Source organism: Triturus cristatus, chromosome 2_2 (genome assembly GCF_964204655.1).
Source record: "Triturus cristatus chromosome 2_2, aTriCri1.1, whole genome shotgun sequence".
In the NCBI taxonomy this organism is placed as follows: Eukaryota; Metazoa; Chordata; class Amphibia; order Caudata; family Salamandridae; genus Triturus; species Triturus cristatus.
The window spans coordinates 1,115,707,457-1,115,734,417 of record NC_140582.1 but is presented as its reverse complement, the minus strand read 5'-3'; positions in this window follow the sequence as shown (position 1 = coordinate 1,115,734,417).

Sequence of the window (26,961 nt, the reverse complement as noted above, 5' to 3'; positions counted from 1 at the left end):
TTGTGTGCAATAAAACTTTACGAGATCCCGTGCTCTGACCCTAAATCAAGATTAGCTAGGGGGCGGGAACAGGTTTGGCAGGGTCGGCCTCAGGCAACGAGGTCAGTTCACTCGAGTCATGTAGGAGTCAGCACACACTCGAGCTAAGGTGAGCCTGACCAAAGAGCTCGTTTAACCACAGTCATTGGCCTATGTGAGGGCAACCACAAAATGGCTACCATGTGCAAAATGGAACCCAGGGTTCTGAACGAAAACCCTAAATACGCAGTGAATCCATTGGTGTAATGTGACGAAAACACACGTACTAGCTGAACTCACTACTTACGGTTCGCTGTTTCCAAAATCGTAACAGAACCATGATATTTATTATGCAGATTCAGATTTCATGGAACCTCAGAGCCTCCTTTTGCCCTTACATAGGCAATCTCAGTCTGCATCTGAATTGATGTCGATATTCATCAAATCATCAAGGTGCTGTTGAAGCATCATCTTATCTCTCTGTACCTTTCTCAAGACAGGCGGTCTCCTAACACAGGTAGTAGCACATAGGCCACACATGGCAGGACCACACTGTACACAGAGACAACACAAGAAAAGAATCGCTAAACCACACCAATGATCGACAGAATCCTCCATCCCCAAGCTGATAACAGTTCCCAAAACCATCCAGTTAACGACCAATCTCCTTCGTCCGTATGTATTGACTCGGAGATCTTATGTAGCCTGGAGATGGCCTTGTATACTGTCGGAGCATTATCTGGAATGAAAACGCAGGAACTCGATTGGATCACTTTACATACTCCACCTCAATCTGCAAGTATGACATCTAAAACCATACGATTCTGCAATGTCATAAGGCGATCCGCTTGAAGCTCAGCTGTCAAATTACTAAGGGCACCGGCAGTTTAGTTTATGGTGGATTCAACCACTCTCGTCAATTGCCGCAAGCTCCTACTGTTAACCATAGGTCTCCAAAACGGTAGGAAACCCTTAAAGAAGTCTCCCACTTCTTGTCCAGCGGTATCTTCCTGATCGAAGACACTCCTGACAACTCTCGTCTTGTGGTAATCTGCGGCAGCAGTATATGTAGTAGGCAGCAAATATCCAACATAACACGTTCCCGAAAAATCAGGGGGCAACCATGTATATGCTCTGTTGTAGCAAACAAAATACGTACCCTTGGCTGCCAAAAACGGCGGGGAAGACTGAGACGTAAAAACATACGTCTGAGTACAAACACTCTTCCCTAACTGAGCTTTCGGATTCCTGCCAATACCTTGCAGACAAAAATGACCTCGGTGGGGTACGATCCAAATTGGGGGTGACCTCTTTCGTCTCTGCTTTTCACTCAGGCTAACACTATATCCAGTCGCGTTCCAGCCAACATAAGCTAGTAACTCATCTTTGGGAATAGTCCTATACGTATCGATATCACTACTCATATTCGCAATTCCCTTCACCAAGGCTTTATTACTTCAGTTATCTCTTATGGAACGCAGGGGATAAACTTCAATAGCATAAATGAACATCGTCTGGAAAGCCCATAAAGACCCATTCTGAGTAAACGGCAGTACCAGATAGGGAATACCTCTATCCGTAGTGTGCGGCATAAGACCACACATCCAACAATTAGTGACGTTCACCACCAACTGATGTTGATGCAGAAGCTTTACAAATGAGTTATTTACAAATTCTGACCTTCTAATCTGCTCGTGTTCGGGTAAGATATGAAAGGAATGTAAAGAAGTAGTAATAAGAAAAGATGTAGGTTGGGAAGTGGGTGCAGAAGTCAATTGGGTAGAAAAAACAATCCAACTCACCAAAGCTAACGTCATGCTAAGAAACATCATAATACATGTAATCGGAAAACATTTGAGATGCATTATCCTGCATAGTTTCATCTTAAAGTTTGTTTTCTCAACAGCTCTCTTGACCTCAAAAAAATTCCATCCTCTCACCGTGCTGTTCGCGGCGGTTGGTTTTCTTCTGCTAAGGAGTGCGTCTGTCAGTCCAGGGAACGCCCTAGGACCAACCAGAACCATTGACCTTATGTCTACACGGCTGCAATCCCAAGTCTTTACACCGCGACCTTACAGCTGAACCCGGATGGTGGTTCAAAAAAAAGGAAAAAAAAAAGGATCAAAACAGTTTCTCGGCTGAGAGAGTGCTGTTCTCAAAATGAAAGGAATTATTTGTTCTTTATTAGTCCATTGTCTCTAGACCGCAGGTTATAACGACTTTTTCCAGGCTCTGTCTGACTTTGAAACAACAGTTCAGGTTCAGTGGTGTCCAATCTTAAAGGTGAGGGCACCGCTGCTTGCAAGACATCGTCATCTCCTTTCTCAGACCTTGTCCATACCAATTCAGCGTCGCTAAACGGTGTGAATTTCGGTAATCTCTCAGTTTCGGTGTCTGCGATGCCTTCGCGGATCCACTGGTCGTACGGCAGTGGTAAAGGTACCCTCTTACAGTGTACGCCGTGGATCCAATTTCTTTTTCCGAAGACTTTTACAGATGTCCTTGTAGACAACAACACCTGGTGAGGGCCCGTCCAACGGGGCTGATCGTTCTTAGTCCTCTGAAAATTCTTTACCAGGATCTAATCACCAGGATTGATAGTATGACCTGGGTCCACAGATGCTGGTGGCAAGCTATCATGAACCTGTTGATGCAAGACACGCAATTTAGCCGTCAGGTCATACAAATAGTCCACCAACACAGGATAATCGATGTCACTGAATTTCGTTGGTCTCGGCACTCCCCACACATTTGCCGGTCGACCAAAAACAATTTCATACGGACTAAGTCCAATTCGGGAATGTACTGTAGTTCTAGTTGACAAAAGTGCCAATGGCAAGGCATCGGGCCATTGGAGACCAGAGCTCGCCTGAATCTTGGCTAACTTCAGCTTCAGAGTGCCATTATAGCACTCCACTAAACCAGCTGATTGGGGATGATTCGCAGCGTGGAATTTCTGTTTTATGCCCAAACCCTCACACACTCTCTTCATGATCCTGCCCACAAACTCACTTCCGTTATCACTCCACACCATCCTTGGCAACCCGAACCTAGGGAAATATTCTTTAAGCAAGACTTTAGCTGTGGACAAGGCAGTATTATCTTTTAAAGGGTATGCCTCTACCCATCTAGAAAAGGCACAAACAACTACAAGGACGTATTTCAAATTGTTGCATCTTTCCATGTGGATAAAATCCAACTGCAAAACCTCGAACGGATACGTCGGAGGCACGAAGTGACCAGCTGGAGTTGGAGTTCCCTTACCAGGATTATATATCAGACACACCATACAGTTTTCGACCACATTCTTCGCACACTTGGGCATTCCTCCATTCTCCCACACTGGAGCCAACAGCTTACAAATCCCTTTCGCACTGATGTGAGACATTCCATGTGCCATCGTAACCACCGCAAGCACATACGCATCGGGTAACATCCATCTTTGGTGTTCCGACAACTCAACCCAACAACCAGTCGAATCCAATCTACCCGTAGTTTCTCTCCACACGTTTTTTTCACTCTCCGTAGCTTCGGCCTGAATTGATTTCACACTCTCAATCGTATCCTTACACATTCCAGCCGCGCCAATCCATCTCGCAGAGCCTGCAACATACATTCGACCCACCATATTTTTCGCTGTTTCTTTCGCAACTTCGTCCGCAAATGCGTTACCACGGCCAACATCGTCCGTAACCTTTCGGTGAGCACTACACTTCACAATCGCAAATTGCTTCGGCAGAGTAAGTGACTCAAGACGCTCATTCACCAACTGTCCATGTTGGATTTTAGTCCCATGCGACGTCAGAAATCCTCTCTCTCTCCACAAGCGCCCAAAACTGTGTGCTACACCAAACGCATACTGACTATCGGTATATACATTCACTCGCTTTCCTTCAGATAAGACACACACTCTTGTTAATGTGATCAATTCCGCTGCTTGTGCTGAATTATAGCTCACTCGTGCAGTTTCAACAATCGTACACAATGTCGTCACGGCATATGCCGCAGTCGTATCACCATTCGGGAGCTTGTAGCATGACCCATCAACCCATAGCGTACCATCTGGATTTGAAAGAGGAGTATCTTTTAGATCAACTCTACCCTTCGTTACCTCTTCTGTCCTAAGAAAGCAATCATGCTGTTCCTGACCATCCCTATCCAAAGAAACCGGCAACAATGTCGCTGGATTCAATACGTTACACCGTTTAATGTGCACGTGACTGGCCAAAAGCGTCAACTCATAACCCGACAACCTTGCACTAGTAAGATGCTGAGTCTTTGTTCTGTTCAATAAAGTATCCACTGCATGTGGAACCATCACCACCAACGTATTATCCATCACCACCCCAGCAGACTGTCGGATGGAAACAGCCGCTGCTGCTGTAGCTCTCAAGCAACTCGGCAGTGCTCTAGCTACCGGATCCAAAGTCGAAGAGAAATACGCACATGGACGCTGCTTCTCACCGAACTGCTGCGTCAAAACTGACAATCCACATCCCTCTCTCTCATGAACGTAGAGTGTAAAAGGCTTACTGTAGTCAGGAGTACCCAACACCGGAGCAGAACACAAAGCGTCACGCAATTCAGAAAAACTTTTATGACAATCGTCAAACCAGGGAAGAGGACTCGGTGTATCCTTGCGAGTCAAAGCCAACAAAGGTTTTGCCAACAAGGTGAAATTCGGGATCCACTGTCTACAGTACGACGTGATACCCAAGAAAGCGCGTACCTCTCTCTGCGTACTAGGCCCAGTCATTTGAGCAATCGCTTGGATTTGTTCTGGGGTCAACCTTCTTCCCTCCTTCGACAAGAGATGACCTAAGTAGGTCACTTCTTGGCGACAGTACTATAACTTTGAAGGTGACACTTTATGATGCAAATCAGACAAATGTTGTAACAGCGAAAGAGTAGTTTCCTTACAAGTTTCCTTATCATCAGCCGCCACTAACAGATCGTCAACATACTGAATAAGAGCAGCACCCGCAGGCAACACAAAAGCATGGACGGACTTTCGCAATAGCCTTGAGGAGCGCGCTTAAACCGGAAGCTTCGTCCTCCCAAAGAGAAGCCAAAAATATCTCTACTTTCTTCGGCGATTGGAATACTAAAGAAAGCGTTCTTCAAATCTATGACGGAGAACCAGGCAGCTGAAGCTGGAATCAAAGTCAACAAAGCAGTAATGTCCGGAACAACAGGAAACTATGGCACCACAATCTTATTAACCTCTCGAAGGTCAATCACAAACCGATACTCAGGCTGCTGAGAAGAATCAGTACGCTTTAAGACAGGCAGAGCAGGACTGTTACACACGTTACCTCTCGTCTCTTCAATCACACCTTTCTCAATTAAATCATAGATGATCGCTAAAAGCGCTCTTTCACCATCACTCGAAATCCGATATTGGGGAATACGTGGCAATCTAACATTCGATTTGAGCGTCACGACATATGGTGGAATCCCCAAAAGACCCACATCATTAGGACCAGTAGCCTAAAGAGTATCAGGGAGACAACGCAATTCCAGTGGAAGCTGATCTCTAGACAGATACATCGGAGAGGTCACTCTCTTACCCAATATAAGGTGAACTCCCGAAGGAGAACAATACAATGTCGCGTTCAGTCTCTTTAACAAATCCAGACTCAACAAATTCTCACCACAACCTGTCGTTAAAATAAGGGGTGCTTCCAATTCACAAGGCCCAATAGAAAGAGACAAGGGACTAGAAACTGGATTACGAACCAGGGCGCCAGAAAATCCCACTGAAATGTTCGTTAAGCCAGACAAAGGTGCGCCTGGGAGTTTAGAGTGCATGATAGAACTCTTCGATGCACCAGTATCGAAAAGAAAAGGCTCTACCACACCTGATGTAACCACTGCAACATAAGGTCCATCTTGGTCTACTGGAACTGACACTACTCCCTCTCTTTGTCCTTGGCTGTCCTAGCAATCATTATAGCCAGTACTCTCACTCTCAACGTAGCAATCATCAACATAATATTGCGGAGATCTGCCAGTCTGAACGTTCAGCTGATCAAAAAAATTCATAGACGTCTGTGGGGGAAAAGAACGTTCGTTCTGAGGGAATGCGCCACGTCCTCTACCCCTAGACACCTGCTGGAAACGACCACGACCTCTTGGAGCCAACATACCGCTCTCACGTTGTCGTAAAACAGGGCACTCATTCTTGTAATGACCTTCCTCTCTACAATACGCGCACTGATTCAGACCCAAAGGTGGTCTTGGAGGGGGCGCTAGAGGGCGCGCACGCAGTATGGCCACACTTCGGTGAGGCTCCTGCTGCCTGGACACACTATCCTACAAATATCCTACCTACCTGATCGCCTGCCGGACCGTGACCGGGTGTACCTGTGGCTGCTGGTTCCCGGCGGCCCCGACTGAAGTTTGGGAGCCGAGAGCCCATCTAGGACTTTCTGCGGGGCGTTGCAAGTTCCGCCGGACCGGTGGCTGGGGCGAGGTGGTAGCGGCGGCCGGGATCTGGAGCTATGCGATCCCGGTGCTGTCCACGAGGCAGTTAGGCCCCGGCCTGCCCCCTTGCTGCTGCGGCGACCGTTGCTGTGGAGAGCGAGGAGGCTGCACGGTGTGCAGAGGCGGCAAGGAGCGGAGAGGCTCCGGACTCTTCTCGTACCTGGCTTGGCCCCCTCCCACCCCCCCCCGCTGCCGTGTGACTTGCCTGGGCCCGGCGGCGGAGAGAAGTGATCCTGCAATTTGGGGACGAGCGGTGCTGGTGGCCGGAGGGGTCTCTCTGCGTGGCGCTGGAGGTAAACCGCCCTCCCCCCCCCCATCCTGGACCGGACGGACTGCGCTGTTTGGGGCTGTGGCGGATGGATGCCCCCTCCCCCCCCCCCTGCTTTACCTGGGCACTGCTGACTCGCCGCCGGGCTGCTCCGGACTCCCTGCATCCCTCCTGCTGAACTCGCTGCGACGGGACTCTGCGGCCTTACGGAGGTGGCGCTGAGCCGAGACTGCGGCGGGGCTGTTGGCGGAGGAGGGATACGCCGAGATGGCCTAGTGCTGCACGGACCAAGCCTTCACTGCTGCTGGAGATCCCTGGGGCCTGCTCCTGAACGACTCCCCTCGCCTCCCCTCGCTGCGGCCTGGAGGCCCCCCTGCTGGAGCTTTGCTGATGTCCCTGACGAGAGGACTACCCTTCGTGGGTTTGCCTCCTTCCTGTGCACGAGCGGCCGCGGCCCGCAGCGGAGTGCTGACTGATTCCGCCCTTGGGACGGTGCGGACTGTCGTGGGGCTCCCTTCCTGGGCTGCTCCTGCGTTGCCGGGTGGGGCCGCCGTCTGCACCGGCACCTACCGGGGCTGAACTGCCCTTTGCAAGCCCCTGTTTCTGACCTGCTGGCGACGGGGACGGCCTTGGCTACTTTGGGGTGTGAGGCGGCCCCCCCACCACGAGCCCACGATGGGCAAGCATGACGCTAAACAGGCGAAGCTGTCGTTTGCTGCCCCAGCTGCGAAACCCGGGCTGCGGAGTGCGCCGGATGATGGAGGCGCACAGGCCCCCCCGGTGCTGGACGTGGACATGGCCCCGCCGCCACTGGATCTGCAGCAGATGCTGCGGGAGATGAGGCAGGGCTTTGCCACCGTGGTGGATAAGGTGGACCGCCTTACTTCCCGTATGGATGCGTACGCGTAGAAAGTCGATGCCCATGAGGAGCGCCTTACTGAGACCGAACGGCGGATCTCGGAGAACGAAGATACGACTGCTTCCCACTCTACACAGCTCACTAAAATGAACAATGTCCTGCGCATTATAGCTGCTAAGAATGAGGAGTTAGAAGCCCGCAGCCGCCGTAATAATATCCGCGTGGTGGGTGTGCCAGAGTCCACCAACACGGGGCGCATGGAGGATTATGTGGAGAGGATTCTCATTGCCTCTATTGGCGCGGACGCCTTCTCTAAACAGTTCATCGTGGAGAGGGCGCACCGGTCACTTGGCCCGCGACCGCGTCCCGGCGCCCCACCCCGGCCCATCATCGCGCGGCTCCTAAACTACCGCGACCGAGATGCTGCGCTGCGGGCTGTGCGTATGAACCAGAATTTGTCCTGTGAGGGTGTCAGCTTCACCGTCTTCCCAGATTTCACGCCTGTTGTGCAGGACCAGCGTCGTAAGTTTGTTGATGTTAAGAAAAAGCTGAGAGCTCTCCAAATCGACTATGCATTGCTCTATCCGGCGAAGCTACGTGTCACCCATCAAGCGAAGCAACATTTCTTCACGAACCTGCAGCAGGTGGAGGACTTTTTGAAATCCCTGCGGAAAACGCGTCGTGACCGACCTGATGAAGAGGATGCGGCCCCAGAGAACGAACATTGACTGCTAGCCTGTGGGTTAACGGGATCACTCCCCTGCATTACTGTGTGACGTCTCTGTGCTTCTCCTGATTGCCCGCCCCTGTGGGCCACTTGATGGGCTGTGTACTGACTGAGCGAGGCTGGCCCGGTCACGTGCTGGACAGGGATCGGTAATGTATGCCAGGCACCACCCTTCTCCCTCCCTCTATGACTATGGTGGGTTACGGGCAGGCATGGGTGGATCTGTGTGCCCTCTGGATGTCCCCTGTAGGGTGTACCCCCTTGACTCTATTGACTGAGTTGCTCCTGTTGAGCTTTCTGAGTGTTCTGACGGGTGGGGGGTGGGTAGACATTTCTGGCGAGTTGGGGTTGCTTCAGTGGGTGTGGGGTGGGGTGGTGGGGCTCGGGGCTTTGTGGGACTCCTTAGCTCTGTGGAGATCTGGGTCTGCTTTCGGGGCAGTAGGGTGGGATCTGAGGTCAAGGCTCTGGGGGACTGAGTGCCTCGCTTCCCCTCGTTGTTCGGCACTGGCGCCTGGTGATGGGTATCTGCTAGGGCAGGCAGCCGGGTTGGTTTTGAGACCGGGGATGGTTCTTGATGTTGTTGTTATGTTTGATACAGCTGTGTTCAGGACGCTGCCGTTCATGGCATCATTCCACGCTTTTGGTGTTTGTTTGCGGCATGGTCCCCTGTGGGGCCGTGGTGGGTACGCATTTGTTGAGTGTGGATTCTGCTTAGGCTTGGCCGGTGATGTGGACTGTGGAGCGCTTGTGGTTTGGTGCATGGTGCGTGGAGCAAATCGCGTGCGCGACAAATGGGAGATGACTGAAAGAGGCCCCTTTGCCGCTGCACTTCCTGCCTGTTTTGGGTCGACCTGGCTATGGGGGACACTGATTTGAATATACTCACATGGAATGTCAGAGGCCTGGGGGACCCTAGAAAGCGACGACACATCCTCTCCTACTTAGATCGCCACGCCATACACATTGCGTTACTTCAGGAGACCCATTTCCGGGCGCTGGCTGCCCCTACCTTTGCTAATAGGTGGGTGAAGTACTCTACCTTTTCTTCTTACTCCTCCTACTCTCGTGGTGTTGCTATATTAGTTAAACGGAACACCCCCTTCGTGCTGACGGGTACGAAAAGTGACGCCCAAGGCCGATACTGCCTGATGTGGGGGAGACTGGGACATAGAATGGTTACTTTGGCCTGCTGCTATGGTCCCAATGTGGACGACCCTGCCTCCTTCGTTGACCTCGGTGCGGATATAATAGGTGTGGGTACGCAGCACCTCATATTGGGGGGAGATTTCAACGTCACACTTGCCCCGGTGCTTGACAGGTCCCACCCGGCCTCGCATCATTATACTCGGTCCCGGGAGATACTTCTGGACATAATTGCGGAGCACAGGCTGATTGACGCATGGAGACACCTCCATGCGGAGGGCCACGAGGGTACTCACTTCACGGCGCAGGCGCGCTCCTGGGCCAGGCTCGATTACGTCCTCCTGACCCCACAATTTCATGCGGCACTGGCTGGAGCGCGACACCTTCTGCGTACATTCTCGGACCATGCGCCGGTGCGAGTCACACTGAGGGCGGCGGAGCTAGGCCCCCCTCCGGCGGCCTGGCGTCTGCAGCCCATGATGCTTCTCGATACCCTTTTTCAAGAGGAGCTGCGGGAGGAATGCTTGGCTTTTTTTGAGCGCAACAAAGAATCTGTGCAGGACGTTGAGACTATCTGGGATGCTTTCAAAGTGACCCTGCGGGGTATTTGCATTGCCAAGGGGTCCGGTGTCCTGAAGAGCATTATGGCGCGCCTGCGCACCTTGGAGGATGACCTTCGGGCACTGGAGACGTCGCTTGCGGCCAGCCCTGATGATGCCAAGCTGGCGAGCATTCGGGACATAATTTCTGAGTATCCTGCGGAGGCCACCCGGGAGGCAAACTTTCGAGGCAAATACTGGGTTGCCCGGAGTTACGGTGAGGGTGAGAGGCCGGGGAAGGCCCTGGCTACAACGATGAGGCTAGCACGACCGCCTAATACGATCATGGAGATTGTAGGGGTGGATGGCACACGGTACAGTGAGACCGCACATATCCTCAACGCATTTGTAGCCCATTATAGCGTGCTCTATGCGTCCACTAGGGTTGGAGAGCTCCAATTGCATGATTACCTTGACGATGTGTCCCTTGGGTGGCTTAGCGATGCGCAACGGGAGTTTCTGAGCTCCCCTTTTGAGCTAGACGAGGTGAGGGAGGCCATTATGCAGATGAGGTCGGGTAAAACCGCCGGACTCGACGGGATACCCATTGAATTTTACAAAACCTATATTGACTTTATGGCCCCAGTGTTGAGAGAAGTCTACGAGGATGCATTGGAGGTGGGTCATCTCCTCCCATCGATGCGCATGGCCCTCATCACATCGCTCCTTAAACCGGGGAAGGAGGCCAGTGACTGCGACTCCTACAGACCTCTCTCCCTCCTCAATTGTGATGTGAAAATTTTAGCCAAGCTCATCGCCAATCGCATCAATCTCTTACTCCCCAACCTGATACTGCCCGACCAGGCCGGTTTTGTGCCAGGTAGGGCCACGACGCATAACCTGCGCACTTTCTTCTCGATCCTTAATTCTGTGCATGAAGATCTGCCCATGGCCGCCGTGTTCCTGGATGCCACTAAAGCCTTCGACTTCCTTGAATGGGACTACCTGTTCCAAGTGTTGGGGCGCATGGGTTTCCCGGCTGTATTCATCTCGTGGATTAAGTTATTATATACTGCCGCTATGGCCAAAGTATTAGTGAATGGGAGGTTGTCCTCGGACTTCCCCATTACCAGGGGCACCAGGCAGGGCTGCCCCCTTTCGCCTCTATTATTTGCTCTGGCCATGGAACCTCTGGCAGCCAAACTGCGGCAACACCATCGTGACGAAGCACTGCGGTGCTTCCAGAGGCAGATACTCATATCCATGTATGCCGATGATATCACCCTCTATGTACGGGAGCCGAAGGAAAATCGTAACCCGATCCTCCGCGAATTCATTCGGTTTGGCATGATTTCTGGTATCCAGATCAACTGGAGCAAGTCTTGTTTGTTTCCCCTGACAGCCTCCACTGGAAGATTTGTGCCTGACTTCCCCCTTGCCTGGTGCGAAGGGGACTTTAAATACCTGGGCATCCGCATTGAAAAAAACAGAGATGAACTCATGAGGGCTAACTATGGGACGGCTCTGTGCCGCATTACAGATTCCATCACTCGATGGATCACCTTACCCCTTTCAACGGCTGGCAGGTCCTCACTGATTAAGATGGTGATCTTGCCGCAGCTGCTGTACCTTTTTTTGAATATTCCCTTTTATCCTGGTGCTTTTTTCTTTCGACAACTCCGCTCGGAACTTATTAGACTAGTCTGGGGCGGTAAGTCACCCCGGCTCCAGTGGGAAATCCTGATCAAGCCCTTTGAGCAGGGTAGTTTTGGCATTCCCAACTTTGAGCTCTACTATCAGGCAGCCCAGGCGCACTATGCTTACTATTGGATGCAGCAGCCTCGATATATGCCCCAACTAGCGGCTGAACATTGGTTGGCCCACCCCATTCCCATAGAAGGCGCGCTGTACATACCGGCGACAGGCAGAGGTAAGACGCCCACGACACTGATCAGTACGGTGACTGCGTGGACCAAGCTGGCTGCCACTCTAGAGCTGGATATGGTGTACACGCCACTCCTGCCTCTTGTTTACCACCCAAACATGCCCCTGCTGCAGGAGGCGGGATTCTGAAAATTGCTTCAAGCTATCCACGTGAAGAAGTGGGGCGACCTGTACCACAACGGCACGTTCCGGTCCATGGAGCACATGTATGCCACCATCCAGCCTACTCCCCTCGATGTTTTCTTCTACCTACGCCTTCGGCAGGGGCTGAGAGCCCTCATGCCCTGCTTCCCCCAGGAGCCCCCGCATTTGGCCCCGCTGCATCGTATACTGAGCGATGACACTCCAGCTAAGCTTGTCTCCAAAATATACCGATCGGTCCACTCCTCCACGCAGGCGCCGCAGTTGGCAGCCAGGGAGAAGTGGGACCGAGAGTTAAATGCTCCGTTGACAGATAAACAGTGGCAATTCTGCCTGATGCAGACGGACCGCGTCTCCTCCAGTAGCCGCCTCAGGATTATCCATTACAAATACCTTCATAGGCTCTACTTCACGCCCGCCAGACTTCACAGATATCGGCTTTGCGACAATGATAATTGCGACAGATGCCGGGCTCCGGGTGCGGACTTCCTTCACCTGGCGTGGACGTGTGATGCAGTTCACCGCTATTGGTGCCGGGTGTTTGAGGCGCTCTCAAAGATGATCGATACAATATTGTTGCCCTCCCCTCTCCTGGCCCTGTTGGGTTATGTAGAGCCTATACAGGCGACGCACCGTAAATTCATCGCGCTGGCCTTTCTGCTTGCGAAAAGGAGAGTGGCGTGTCGCTGGGGCAGAGGCAGGGCCCCAAAATTCAAGGACTGGATGCGAGATCTTGTTTACTGTCAAGATCAGATCCGAACGTACTCTGAGCTCATGCCGCCCACGTCGCAGCCCGCTGATATATGGGCCCCATTACAATGTTATCTCCTTGCTGGGACGACGGCCCCGGATGGCAGTCAGGATGCTGAATGAGCTCGTACTGTGAATTGCAACGCCTGAGGGTGATTGCCCGAGAATGCTTCCGAGATTTGCTGGTATAGTTTGCGCTTAAGGAGTGGGTCTCCTCCCTGGCTTACGGGAGGGTGTGTTGATGTGAAAATTGTGGTGTGGGTGTTTGCCCCCCCCCTCAAAGGGTCCATACCCCTTGCAGTGATCTCTTGGATTCCGTACTTTAGATAATGTTTTACACTGGGTTTGTATTGCTGTCCACGTCACCCCTGCACAGAATGTGTTTTCGTTACATCCTTCCGGCCTTCTGTGTATCGCCCGCATCGAGATGGGTGCGCACTAGCGCTCCTTGTAACACAGCTGTATGTTTACTTTGTTTTAAAATGTCAAAATAAAATTTAAAAAAATAAATAAAAATAAATTTAAAAAAAGGTGGTCTTGGAGGAAAATACTCGGGTTTCTGTGACAGTCTCTGAAACGACGTAGGTTGTTGAAACTGTAGGCGTTGCTGTGGTTCCTGCTGATTCGAGCGAGGCGGATACGCCTGCTGCAGAAGAACCTTCGTTTTTAAGTCTTTTGTCTTTTTCTCTAATCTATCTTTCTCATCCTTATCCCTATTCTCGTAGTACTGTGCAGTCGCCAATATCTGGGCCGACGAAGAGACAGCCCAAGAACTCTCAGAATCTTTCAACTTATTACACAGTTCGGGAAGTAAATTAAAGACAAACTTATCTACAAACAGTCTCTGGCCACCTTCCGTACTCATATCTTGACCGCTGTGATCTATAAAAGTCTCTTCAAACCTTGTGAAGAAGTCAGACACACTTTTGTCCTTCTTCTGCTTACATGCTGTCAACTTGTCCCAATTCACTCGTAACGCTGGCATCATCGTTTTCATCATATTAATAATTCTACCGGGTAAATCCACTATTAGAGGCTCAGGTTTAGCTCCTCCTACCTGTCTAGCATCTGCAGCCGCAATATTCACCCATGTATCACCTAATTCTACCGTATGATCCTCATGGCGAATCTTCGCCCACAACGGTTGAGGGACTACATTACCCAATAACATATCCACATCAGCTAGATTCATAATGCATGCGTCGACTATCTGGGACAACTCCTTATAATACCCCGCGGGATTCTTACAGGGGTCGGGTAAGGTTTGCTTAAGAGCCAAAACCTCAGCTCTCTTCCAAGGAACATGTATCCAAACTCATTGGAAATGAGCCAAAATAGGTGGATTAGCGTTTGCGTCTCCCTCTCTCCAAACTGGAGGAACCTCTCTCATTGGATATTGTCGTACCTTCTTTCTAACTGAGGCATCAGACTCGAACAATGGCTGGGGAGGAAGTGCAGACCTATATGTAAGAAGTGTCACTACCGCATCCTCAACACCAGCTCCCACTATCGTCCCTTTGGCGAACTCGCTCTGAATATCAAGCAATCCAACAGTAGCCAACTCCAATTCATCATCTTCCCATTGTTCCAGAAGCAAAGTACACATCATATCAAAAACATACCGCTGCGTTGGCTCTTTCCACTGTAGGAACGTATTCAGAACCACTCCCGGATCATACCTAGAAACATTCGTAACCCACCTATGAGCCAACAAATCCAACACTCCATGCTCCACAGAATCAGGGAGCTGACTACGTCTCTGTCTATCATCAGAAACGGGGGTCGTGACTAGCGACCCAAATAGAGGAGTTAAGAAATTAGCAACAGTGTCAGCCACTCGCCGACGAACAGAAGTGGAGGAAGTCGAAGGGACAGGAGCAAGAGGCACAACAGTCTGAGTCAAGGGAGGCAAAGGTAAAGTAGGCAACCCAGGAAGAGGGGGTGCCGGAGGAACATGAACCAACTGTGTAACAGGAAAAGGGGTTTGCGGAGGGACTAAAGGCTGACCAGCAACCTGTTGTGCAACAAACGGTAATTTCGGTGCAGTAGCACCTTGCACGTAAGGGGGAGGTGAATTTAACAAATAAGACATTAATGGATCCTTTTCGGGATCCTTAACAGGATTCACAGGAGGGGGTGACAAAACTGGATAACATTTGTCGATAGCCATATGATGTTGCCTATCTGACACCTCAATCGCTTTATCTTCTTCATCTTCTTTAAACTGCCTAGCAGCTTGCATTATCAATACACCCTTTTCTCTCTTATCTCTTTTAGCTTGTTTTATCTCTCGTTGTCTGGCTTCTTTGCGCCAAAGGCGGACGGAGTCGAACATTGCCGGCCGGGCTTTCTTCCTAAATAATTTCGCTTCCAAATTGTCTAAAATCTCTGTATCAAAACTACCATGTTGGGGCCATCGTAAGACGTCATCTTTCCTAGTGTAGCGGACCCATACTTCATTGAATGTAATGGGGCCCATGCCGTGTTTAGAATAGAGCTCATAAGTCGGAGTTCCAACTGGAGGTATCGGACACGAGTCCTCCAATCGGAACTTCCTGTTATAACCACAACAAAACCAAGTACCAAATTTGCTACAATTAGGCATCTTCGCTCACTAATCGAGCTTCAAACTTCAAGGGGCTATCTCTACCGATACACTCGTAAATATACGAGACCCTCGGCTTTGGAAATTGCAATTTTCAAATCAAAACTAAGGACCAAACAAACTAAGAACCAAACTAAGAACCAAGCAAAACCAAGAACTGCTCAAACTAAGGACCAAGTAAAACTAAGAACCAAACAAATTAGTGGGAGCGACCCACTTATACTTAACCAAGTCGTCTGCTACGCCACCCAGAAGATCCATCGATCGTCTCGCCTTACGAAGTTTCACAAAAAGGGGGGTGTCCAAGACAGGGCGACAGTCAGGGCAGCGGTCCTTACGTAGCCGTCAGAAGGGGGAAATCTCGTGGAAAAGACCTTCGGTCCACGTTTTCGACATGCAGGGGTCGCTGAAGTGGGGGCCCTCCTCCAGAGTTTCCTCACGAAGTTCCTCTCGATCCTCGGGCTTGGACCGGTACCGCTCGATGTCGCCAACTGAAGAACCGGGTTTTCAGAACCCAGCGGTGCCAGGGGCACGCCCAAAGTCTTCGGGTTCACCTGTCTTAGAATACAGAGACACAGGATACTTCTTGGTGGCATCAGAGATCGAGTTTATTGGCTGCAGCCAGTAACAGAAGTCCTAGAAGTCATCACGGTATGAGTTCTCAGGAGACTGCTCAAATTTACAAAGCAAGTCATCCCTTTTTATGCCAGAAACATCACATTCCAGACCAACACCCATTATTTTACAAATTGTCCAATCGCATGTAACCACACCAAAAGTATCGCATGACGGTAAAACCCACGTATCAGTTGTCCGGCCCATGATCAATCCTCGAACAATCGCAACATTCGTCTTTAGACAAGCCGGACAGACCCATAATAAAGAGACCACAACCCACATCGTAAATGGACCACAAAAGAAGAAACAGAAACAGATAGAAGTAGGATGGGGCATGTTTGTGTGCAATAAAACTTTACGAGATCCCGTGCTCTGACCATTAATCAAGATCAGCTAGCGGGCGGGAACAGGTTTGGCAGGGTCGGCCTCAGGCAACGAGGTCAGTTCACTCGAGTCATGTAGGAGTCAGCACACACTCGAGCCAAGGTGAGCCTGACCAAAGAGCTCGTTTAACCACAGTCATCGGCCTATGTGAGGGCAACCACAAAATGGCTACCATGTGCAAAATGGAACCCAGGGTTCGGAACGAAAACCCTAAATACGCAGTGAATCCATTGGTGTAATGTGACGAAAACACACGTACTAGCTGAACTCACTAGTTACGGTTCGCTGTTACCAAAATCGTAACGGAACCATGATATTTATTATGCAGATTCAGATTTCACGGAACCTCAAGTTAAGCCTGAACGCCTTTGGTGACAAGCTACCCAGAGTTAAGCACAGGTTAATTTAGTGACTTTTTGTGGTTCACCCTGAATGGGATTTTGTAACTGTTTCTTGATAGGGGTCACTACCAGTCAACCAGCAACCCAATTTCTCACATGCATGGAATGCATAACCTCTTTGTTTATACCAGCTCGTTCAATGACCACATAGAGGCATGGGCTACAGGGTGAATGCCTTTAATGGGCACAGAATTCCAGGATTGTTTACAGATAAGTAATTTATTTCATTTACAGATCTTCATTGATCATTTTTAGGCTGCTTGGAACTGCCTGCATTCCTTCACAGAGATAATGAGGGAAGTTGGCACGCAGGCCCCACAAACACTGTCTCTTTGAAGCAACAGTTTCATAAACTGTTATTAATACACCTACATCTTTCATGCTGTGGGAAAGCCTCCATGATCCTTGTGCACAGTGAGGTATGGGAGTGATGTGGTTTTGATTAGGGAGGATGAGGATGAGTCTGGCCGCTGTGTTCTATATGGTCTGGAGTGTCTTCAGGAGGTGCGTGTTGATTCTAACATAGAGTGTGTTGCCGTAGTTCAGGTGACTGGTGACTAGGTTTAAGTGACAGTATGTCTGTGTCAATGGTGAGCCATTTGAAGATCTTACCTAGCATGCGAAGAGTGAGATAACAGGCGCAGGAGACTGTGTTGATCTGGCTTTCCATTGTGAGCTTGCTGAACAAGATAATGCCAACGTTGTGGGAATCGTTGTTTGGTTGGAGTGAGTGAGGGTCCTGGTTCAGAAGGCCACCAGGAGTTTTTAAATGGGGAGGTGTTGCTCCCAAGAATTAGCATTTCTGTTTTGTGTGTGTTGAGCTGTAGGCAGTGTCCTTCATCCAGTCGGCGATGCTCGTCATGCATGTGCGGAAGTTGGTCATCATGGTAGAGGAGACTTCTGAAACGAGAGGATGATCTGGGTGTCCATGGGTCTAGACGATGTAGGCATTGAAAAGTGTAGGACTGAGGGATGAGCCTTGAGGGATGCCAGAGATAATGTTCCTGGTTTTGGATGGGGGTGGGCCGATCATCTGTGTTCTTCCAGTGAGGAAGAAGAAGATCCATCTGAGGGTGTTCTCTTGAGTTCTGATGTGGTGAAGCCTCTCGATGAGAGGGTGGTGGGAAACCGAATCAAATGTTGCTGAGAGGTCGAGGAGGATCAGGGCCACTGTTTCTTCCCGGTCAAAGGGGGTTCTTATGTTGTCAATGGTAGCAATTAGGATGGTTTCTGCACGGTGGTTGGTGCAAATTCCAGATTGGGACTTGTCCAGAAGACTGTTGTTCTCCAGGTATTCGGTGAGTTGGCAGTTGATGGCCTTCTCAAACACTTCGTTGGGAAAAAGGGGCAGAGAGATGTGACTGTAGTTCTTCAGTTTTCTGGGGTCAGTGGACAGTTTCTTGAGAAGAGGTTTCTGGAACTCATATACCACCACACCACAGATAAATACTGGACCTCAGAGACCACCACTTTAGTACACTTCTGGACCTGTGGATACCCTGCCAGGAAGAAGGACTACTGTGCTGCTTACGGACTGCCACTCTGCTGAACTGCACTCTCTTGGGCTCCTACCTTACTATGCTGACATGCTGCCTGCTGCCCTCTGCCTGGTTGAGACAGACTGGACCTTGAGTCTCAGGGATAGAAGGCTTCGACAACCTTGCACCTGGACTCTGCCATCTGTGAGTCTACCCTGCCAAGTGGTACCACCCCAGTTCTGGACCGTTGGAAGTGGACTTAGGGTGTTTTACCAACCTCTGTGGATCCAGCAGAACCATTGCATCACCTCTGCTGCATGACGCAACCCCAAGTAGAACTGAGCATCTCTGCAGTGGCATGGATTGGACCCGTCGCAAAACAAACAGCACACTCTGCACCACAACCTCGCAGGTCCTTGGAGCCGATGCAACAGTGTCTCCAGACTTTGCATGACAAGCTCTCATCGACTGGATCTTTGATGACGAATCAACAGGACCTCAAACCACTAGCTTGCCTAATCACAGAACTGGTGCATCGCATTTGCTGTGCCTCGGAGTTAACCCTGACTGCTCTCTGCCAAGCAACCTGTGGGTTGTGCACAGGTTAATTTAGGGTTTGCTTCTGAATTCAGCCTGAGAGGAATTGTGGTTGCCGCTTGAGAAGGGTTTCACCACCCTCAACCAGTAACCCAATTTCTTACAATGCTCATAACCAATTAATCATATTATACTGTAAAAGCCCTTCTCTATTTTGTGCTCAAAAGATACGAACAAATGCTTGCCACCTAGTACAGCATTTATGAGTACAGATGCTCATGCTTTGCTTTCTCATTTCCATTTACAGTAAGAAATTAACTTGCCAGCAATTGCCACAATATGGCATAACGAATGTCAATAGTTAGCTGTTTAATCACCCAGTGACCTCAACCATTAACTTAGCCATTGGCAGCATCTCGGCGATGCAGCGAGCGCCAGTTAAATTGTATCATTTATTTATTTTCCTTACAATGCTCCATGCCGTAGTATGTCTGAGTCCACTACCCAGCCCTGCTCCACTGCCCCGCATCACTCCCTCGGTGAGCCGCCACTGCTCGGAATATATCTGGAACTTCGATTGGTTACAAGAAACCCTGATCACTAAAGTTGTCAATTCCTGCTTCTGGCATATAAAACAGTTAGGAAAGGTTATTTTTTTTATTTATTTAACTGCCCGTGGTACATTGATAAGGACCCTTATACAGTTATTAATATTATATCGATTTTTACAGCCCATGGCTCCCCACCCAAGGGTTTCCCCAATGCTATGCTATGGTAACGTACCAGGATCAGAGACAAGGCTTCTAAAGGTGGCCAGATTTAGAAGAGCCAGATTTTAGTTTTCCTACAAAAGACAAAGAGCAAACTACATGATCTCAGCTCAGTCGGGAGAGAATTCCATAACTTTGGGCCAAGGAAAAAGAAGGCATGCCTTTCAGGTCTGGCTCTCTTAATTCTTGATCCAAGTTCCATGAGCATAGAGAATGACTTGGGACATATGGCAGCACCAAAGATCCTAATTAGAAGGGACCAGAATTCAAAAGACTTTTGTGAACATAATAAAATGCCTTGAATTGGATGTGACGTTCAACAGGGACCCAGTATATTTTGGAAAGCGGAATAAAACCTGGGGGTATGCGTTCAGCACTAATTGGAACCATCTAAGCAGATTCTTTGTGACACCGATTTACAGGATATTTCCATAACCTATCCTTGAGCTCACCAATGCCTAAATGACAGTTAATTGGGCTGAAAACAGAAGACACCCCAAGATTTTTTGAGCCATCTCAAACTATGAAAGCAGATAGCAGACACCTATGAGATCTGGTGACTCATAGAGAGACTTGCGTCCGGCCAAACACCAAGATTTTGTACTACTGGAACACGGGCAGATAGGGTGCCCATCACCTCAAGCCATAGGTGCAGAGCACAAAATTGAGGACAGTTTCCCAGCACCTCAGTCTTGTCTCCATTTAAATTGGAGTTTCTCCAGGAACAGATTTGAGTGAGACAGCTGTTCAGTGTCACTGATTTCCTGTTATCATGGGAAGATAGAGAGATGGTGATCTTCATCAGCATAGGATAACAGTGTGTGGCCATGTTTTTCAACCAAGTCTGAGAGTGGTCTTACGTACAGATTGAAGAGGAGAGGGCTGAGAGTAAAGCCCTGAGGAACACTGGATGCAAATAGTGTATATTTGACTGGTGCTGATGGGAATGCACTTGAAAGACCCGATCCTGACTAAAGGAGTTCAGCCAAGCCAAAGCCAAGCTCTAGCAGCCTCTAACATCAGCAGCAGAATATTGTGGTTCACTGTATCAAATGCTACACTGAGATATAAAAAAATCAGTGCAGCAGTGCTGCCATTATCCAAATGTTGCTTTAGATGCTCTGTATCATCCAAAAGGACAGACTCTGTAGAATGGCCGTGTTGGACTTGCCTTCCCCCTAGTTTTTTCCTAACCTGGAATTGGTGGTTTGAAATTAAAACACAATAAATATGTATGGTCGAACGGAAAATAATAAATGCTGCGCAATGGTGTACGCAGGTTTATTTTCAATGCTTGAGAATTGTCACTTTTAGAAGTCACAGTTTCTGTCTGTTTTGTGCCTGCCTGCCTGAAGTGGGTTGCAGGTCTATTGCTCGAAGTGACCCAGGCTGACTCCGCCCCCTGGGTTGTGTCCGTCTCACACACTCCCAGCATTTGGAGGGAAGCCTGGCAGACAGGGTGCTCTACACCTCCCCCAAAACCAGTTGGGACCGGTTTCCCCAGAGAACCTTCTAGAAGCTGCTGACCCTTTCTGGTAGGTGGGGTGAGGAGTGTAAATATAGAAGAGCTGAGACTCCATGTGTCAGAGTTGTGCATGGACTTTGATTGAGAGGGGACACTCTGCCAGGAGGTACCGCCGCAAAGGCCTGTATGCTGGCCCCTGTGCCCATCTATCCCCCTCTGTTGTCCACCGGGTCAGTGAGAGCCCTTTACTGGAGTGAAGACTGCTGTGCCAGGAGGAGTGCCACGTTACGGGGGTTGACTGTTCCTAGGAACTGCTGTCCTGTCTTGATGAGTGCCCAATGCCTGCTGATCTTGCCCAGTATTGCCTGGCTGCTCTCCTGCCCTTTCACCTCGTGAGCACTATAAATTGCTTGCCTGCACTCCAGCAATTGCCCAGGAGAAGAAGGTGCGTGGGTCCCGCAGCACGTGCTGTCAAGAGAGGAGCTGGTGTCTGCAGCATGCCGTGAGGGAATGCCGGCGTGTGGAATTCCCCCTGGGCCACATATTGAGGAGTGTATGCCCACCCCACTGTTGTGCCGCGTTTATGCTGCATCCACACTTTCTTGTGATAGAGGGTGCCATCCTGAATTTTTGCTTTATTAAGTGGAGGTAGCCCACCCCGCATCTCCGCCGATAAATCACCACCGCGGCCCGAGTCGAAGGGGGAGAGCCGCCGCCGCCGCCACAGTGACCTGGAAGCCAGGCCAAGATGCGCCTGGTTGGGGGCGTGGCCCGCCGGCAGGAAGGAGCCCGCCGGAAGCGAGTGGAAGTGCTGTCGGTTGGCAGCGGGGCTCCCGTGGAAGAGGGAGAGCCCCACGAGCCTCGCATACGAGACCCAGGTCCCAGGAGGGGGCCCGGGTGAAGTGAGGAGAAGTGCCGGCAACGTCGACATCCGGGCAGGAGCCCCCCCTGCCTTCTGGAGTCCAGCAGCTGCAAGAGGAGTCGGCTGCATGTCAGAAGAGACTGGAGAGAGGTGACGGAGCCCCGGAACAGCCAGAGAAGAGTCCTGCCGGTGAGTGGGGGCTCTGCGGAGCATCGCGGGCCTACCAGGGACCATTTCTACCTCAGTTGTGGGCCAGCCAGACAGCTGGAAACCTCCCCGTTGGGACCGCGTCGGTCCATTGGAACTTGCTCTGTTTGGGGGTCACCTGGAGTCCCGGAGTGGGGCCCCTCTTGACAGCGGTGCCAGTGATCCTTTTGTCACCCACAGCTGCCCCGCCGGACAGTTGGCAGCTGCATCACTTTTGGCATTTCTTTTGATTCTCGAGTCCCAGAGGGGACTCCACCGGACCCGTGCTATCTGTACATTACACAACTGCCCCGCCAGATAGGGAGCAGATGCAACGTTGGGCAGGTTTATTTTGAATGCCAGGTTGTGGCCACTACTAATGTTGTTATGCTGATATAACGCATAGGGTATTTGCTACTTATGAATGATGCCTTCATGTTCCAGGTGGTACCATGTTGCCCTGCTGATGTTAAGTAGGATGCACCGTTGCTGAGGTACCTCATGCCTAAATATCATTCAAGTACGATGCCCAATTGAGAAGGGTGGAACAATCGATAAGGTTCGGTAAACAATGTTAGTTGATTACTTACATGATTTTCAAGGGCTTCAGACAAAGTTGGCAAGAGGGTAATCAGCCTATAATTTGTCCAGATTTTTTTTTTTAAGCAAAGCCATAACCACTGCTTTTTTTCATGCTCTTGGAACTTTGCCTTCCGAGGGAGAGCCATTTAAAAGCTGAACAAGTAAATTCAACAAAGATGGGTCACGTTTGCCATACAACGCAGGGGGACAAACATCAAGAGGGGAACCTGATTTAACAGAAATAGGAAAAGATTTAAAAGTCACGGGGTCTAGAAGCTGAAAAGTGCTCTGTGAGCAGGTCCTAACGGGCAGATGCTAAAGCATTGTGAGCACTTTCAGAGGGGACAGAGGGGTGTACAGATCTGTAGGGTTCTGATCAGGAGTCAGGAGGAAAGTGGCTTAATGTCATCATCTTTCTAGATAAGAAAGTGGCAAGCTCATGTCGCTGAGACTTAGTAAGAGAAACAACCAGAGCTATAGTTGCAGGATTTCACCATTTATAACAATATTTTCGAGCATTTTTGAGCTGCACAGATTTATCAGAGACAAAGGTGACTCTGGTTATGTAGCAGCCGTTATGGCAATCTTTTAAAGCCTGTTTTCAATTTGCTTTAAAATCTGCACTGTAAGTATTCTGCCATAATCTCCCAAGAGATTTGCAGATTTGTTTGTTTGTTATGCAATGACTCATTAAACCAGGGAGCAGGAGGACGTGTGCTCTTCTACTTTTTCTCCCTAAATGGAATTACAGAGGTTAGCGCAGACCCAATCCACCCATCAATGATGGAGACATCAGAACACACTGAGTTTGACAGGGTTGGGCAGTTGGATTCTAAACTCTGATTCAAGGCTAATTAGGCTTAGCCCAGTTCCTACCCAAAGATGTGGAATGGACAGCCCTTAAACAAGATGCCTCGGGGATAACGAGAGAGAAAGGAACTGCAAAATGGCCGGACCAGACTAAACGTTTAGACTACAGCAACTCCATCAACCTTGATCTACCCGACAGCTATTCCAGCATCTTCAAGTCATGCAAAAGGCCACAGCAAGGCTGATCACAATTGCCAAATACCAATATCATATTAGTCCAATTTTGAGATCCATTCATTGGGTCAGAGTTAAAAGAAGAATTGTTTTTAAGTCTTTGTTAATTTACAACTTACCACCTACCCAGTCTCTCCAGCTATGTTTGCAGTTAAATTCCAATAATGCATTTCTCAATTAGACTCTGCTTTCTGCAGTCACATTGTTGCTGAATATCCCTATGACCAAAACTGCGTCATTTGATGACACAGGTTTCTTGGTTGCCACAGCTAGAGCGAGACCTCCCTCTTGAGCTGCAACAGACTGTTTCAAACATCAGATATACAGCACAAAACTTCCATATTTCTTATAAAAGGAAACTAAAAATAAGGCTAAAACCAATTCATTAGATGTATAAAATAGGGTTAGAGCCTCCCAAGCACAGTACAAAACAGTTGATATAAAAAAAAATGACTTCATATTAACCCTTCATATGTTTAATCATAGACCCCTATATCTGTAGCCCTAATTTCCTTTTCCGAACCCCTTTAAGAGCATAAAGACTATGTTCTAAATTAAAAATAACATTCCTGATAAGCTAGGTGAAGGGACAAGTAGACAGCAAGAAGATTGCGTGTCGGAGACCCGAGGAGGGACAGTAGTAGGGAAATCTCAATCGGTGGAAAAGAAGACTGTGGAAAAAGAGAAAATTGTTGATGAACAAGAGGCAAATGCAAATGAGACAGAATCTGATGAGAGTGAGAATGAGAAACCAGAGGGTCGAGTTCTGAGAAGGAGAACTTGTATTGGAGAAAGAAACAATAGAGAAGTGAAACAGAAAAGAAGTGTGAAAGGAGATCTTTGGCCTAACAAGATAAAGAGTAGAACAAATTAATTTACTGACACGCTTTAAAAGAGAAACTTGGTCAGAAATTGTAGGAGATATTTTTGGAGCTTTGATTCCAGCAGTGGGAATTTCACTAAATGCATATGGAATTCGGAAGCTGTCAACAGTGGTGGATCGCTTATTGACAAGCACCGCTGGAGGGTTTCTATTGGTAAATACAGAGATGGTTGCCTTACGCGCCATGTCTATGCAAAATCGACTTGCCCTTGATATTCTATTGGCAAAAGAGGGTGGAGTCTGTGGAATGCTGAAAGTTCAACATTGTTGCACTTACATTCCTGACGAAAGCAGAGATCTAAAGGTCTATATCAAAAATATTACTGATTTGCATGAAGAATTAGTACCACTGTAAGCTGAAAGTATCTGGACTAAAATGGCTAATAAGATGATTGCTGTTCAGAATTTTATTGCTAAGATAGGTAGTACCATTTTTGGTAAGATATTATTTCCATTGACTTGTGTGATTGTTGCTTTATTGATTCTTAGATTAGGGTGTTTATGTTGTAGATACAGGAAGAATAAAAAGGAAATAGTAAAAGAAAACATTGAAAAGAGACAAAAGAGGTCAAAAAGAGACCCACAAGAAATAGAATTGGAAGAATTTAGAGAGAGCATGTATTTAGAAACGAAAAGAGATAATGAAAGAGAAACTGGTGTGTAATGTAAATGCAAAAAGACATTTGAATTTCTCCTAAGAAAAGGGGACTACATTTTTTGGGTTGGATTTTTGTGGTGATGATATATCACCAAAGGGGGGATTGCTGGAGCAGGGTTTTCTATTTAAACTCAAACTTCAGTTTATATTTTTATATGTCATAATTAAAATTACCAAGAATTAATTATTAAGTACTAATTTTTGTCAAGTGTTCTGATTAATCAACCTTACTAATGAAAGAATTACACGTGGGAATGCAATTGCATGGCTTAATTAATAAGTGAACTAAGTTGGTGAGCAAATTAATTAAATAAGTGTGGCTAAAGTGCTATTTGTTATGTGTTTGCGCTTTAACCCCTTCAGTGCCCATGACGAGCTGGACTCGTCATGGGCTGCGGTGGCGCTGTGCCCATGACGAGTCCAGCTCGTCATGAACTCCGCCCGCTAATGGAAGGCGCGGCACTGGGCGGGGAAAGGGGCGGGCATGCAAGGGGTTAAAATAATATGCTTTAATGCTTCTTTATGTCGCAAATGGCAAAGATAATACATACACATAAGGGTATTAGTGGGAATTAACACTGTATAATTAATACGATGTAGTAACGTTATTTTGTGTTTCTTTTAATTAAGATTGTCCATTTTGGCCTATTGAAAATGGCCGACATTTACAGCCTGCATTTGAGTAGATGAAATACGAAGAGAGGCCTCGCTGAATATGGTTGAAAACATGACCTCGGCCTCTGTCTGAGGAGCTAAAAGTTATGAAAGGACAACGGCTCCGGGCTCATCGCCAGATATCCTTGGAGGAGAACGATTGTCACAAATGAACATTTTGATAAACTTGCGTGGCTTCACTATAATTCCGGAGAAGAGCATCCATGAATGTTGCGTATTTAGTTTGTGCTTCCTTTTTCCGTGTTTTTATTTTTGAGATATTCGAGAGCGGAGGGTTTTTCTAAATGTTGCGAGCCAACATCCTTTCCTGCTTGCTCTGCTCAACGGATGCTTAGAGCTTGTTTGTAACTTTTAATGTGTACGTTTTGGTATAAATATTGTTAGACTAGAGAGGGTCTAAGGCCACTTCTTCCTGAACTTATGCTCAAGAGGATCGATGCTGATTGAGAGGACGGCGACTCGAGAGACTTTGAGAGACCTGTCCTGACCTAAAATACGACATTTAGCTAGAATAGGTAACTATGAGAATAATGATTTTGCTATTGAATGACTTTTCATTTGAACTAATTTAGATAAAGTAATTTCTTGTTTGAATTACAGTGTCGGGCGGTTATTTCTTTGTCATTTTATTGAGATCTCAAATGTCTTTAAACTGTTTAAATCATGACTCGAGACAAATCAATTAGGTTGCATTGACCTCAGATTAGGTGCAGATTGATTTAGGAGTTCTCTCGTATATTTAGTGTGGATAGAGTAATAGAATGAATGTTGGTGTGATGGGCCCTAGCGTATGGTGAGTGTATGTGCGTATGACTGTGAAATTACTCTGTCCGTGGAAGTAGGGAGAATTTATAAGCTCTGATCTGCAGCACAGTCACAAGGAGGCTATACAAAGGCAAGCTACAGCAACTGCAATAGAAATCAAATACCAGAATTCA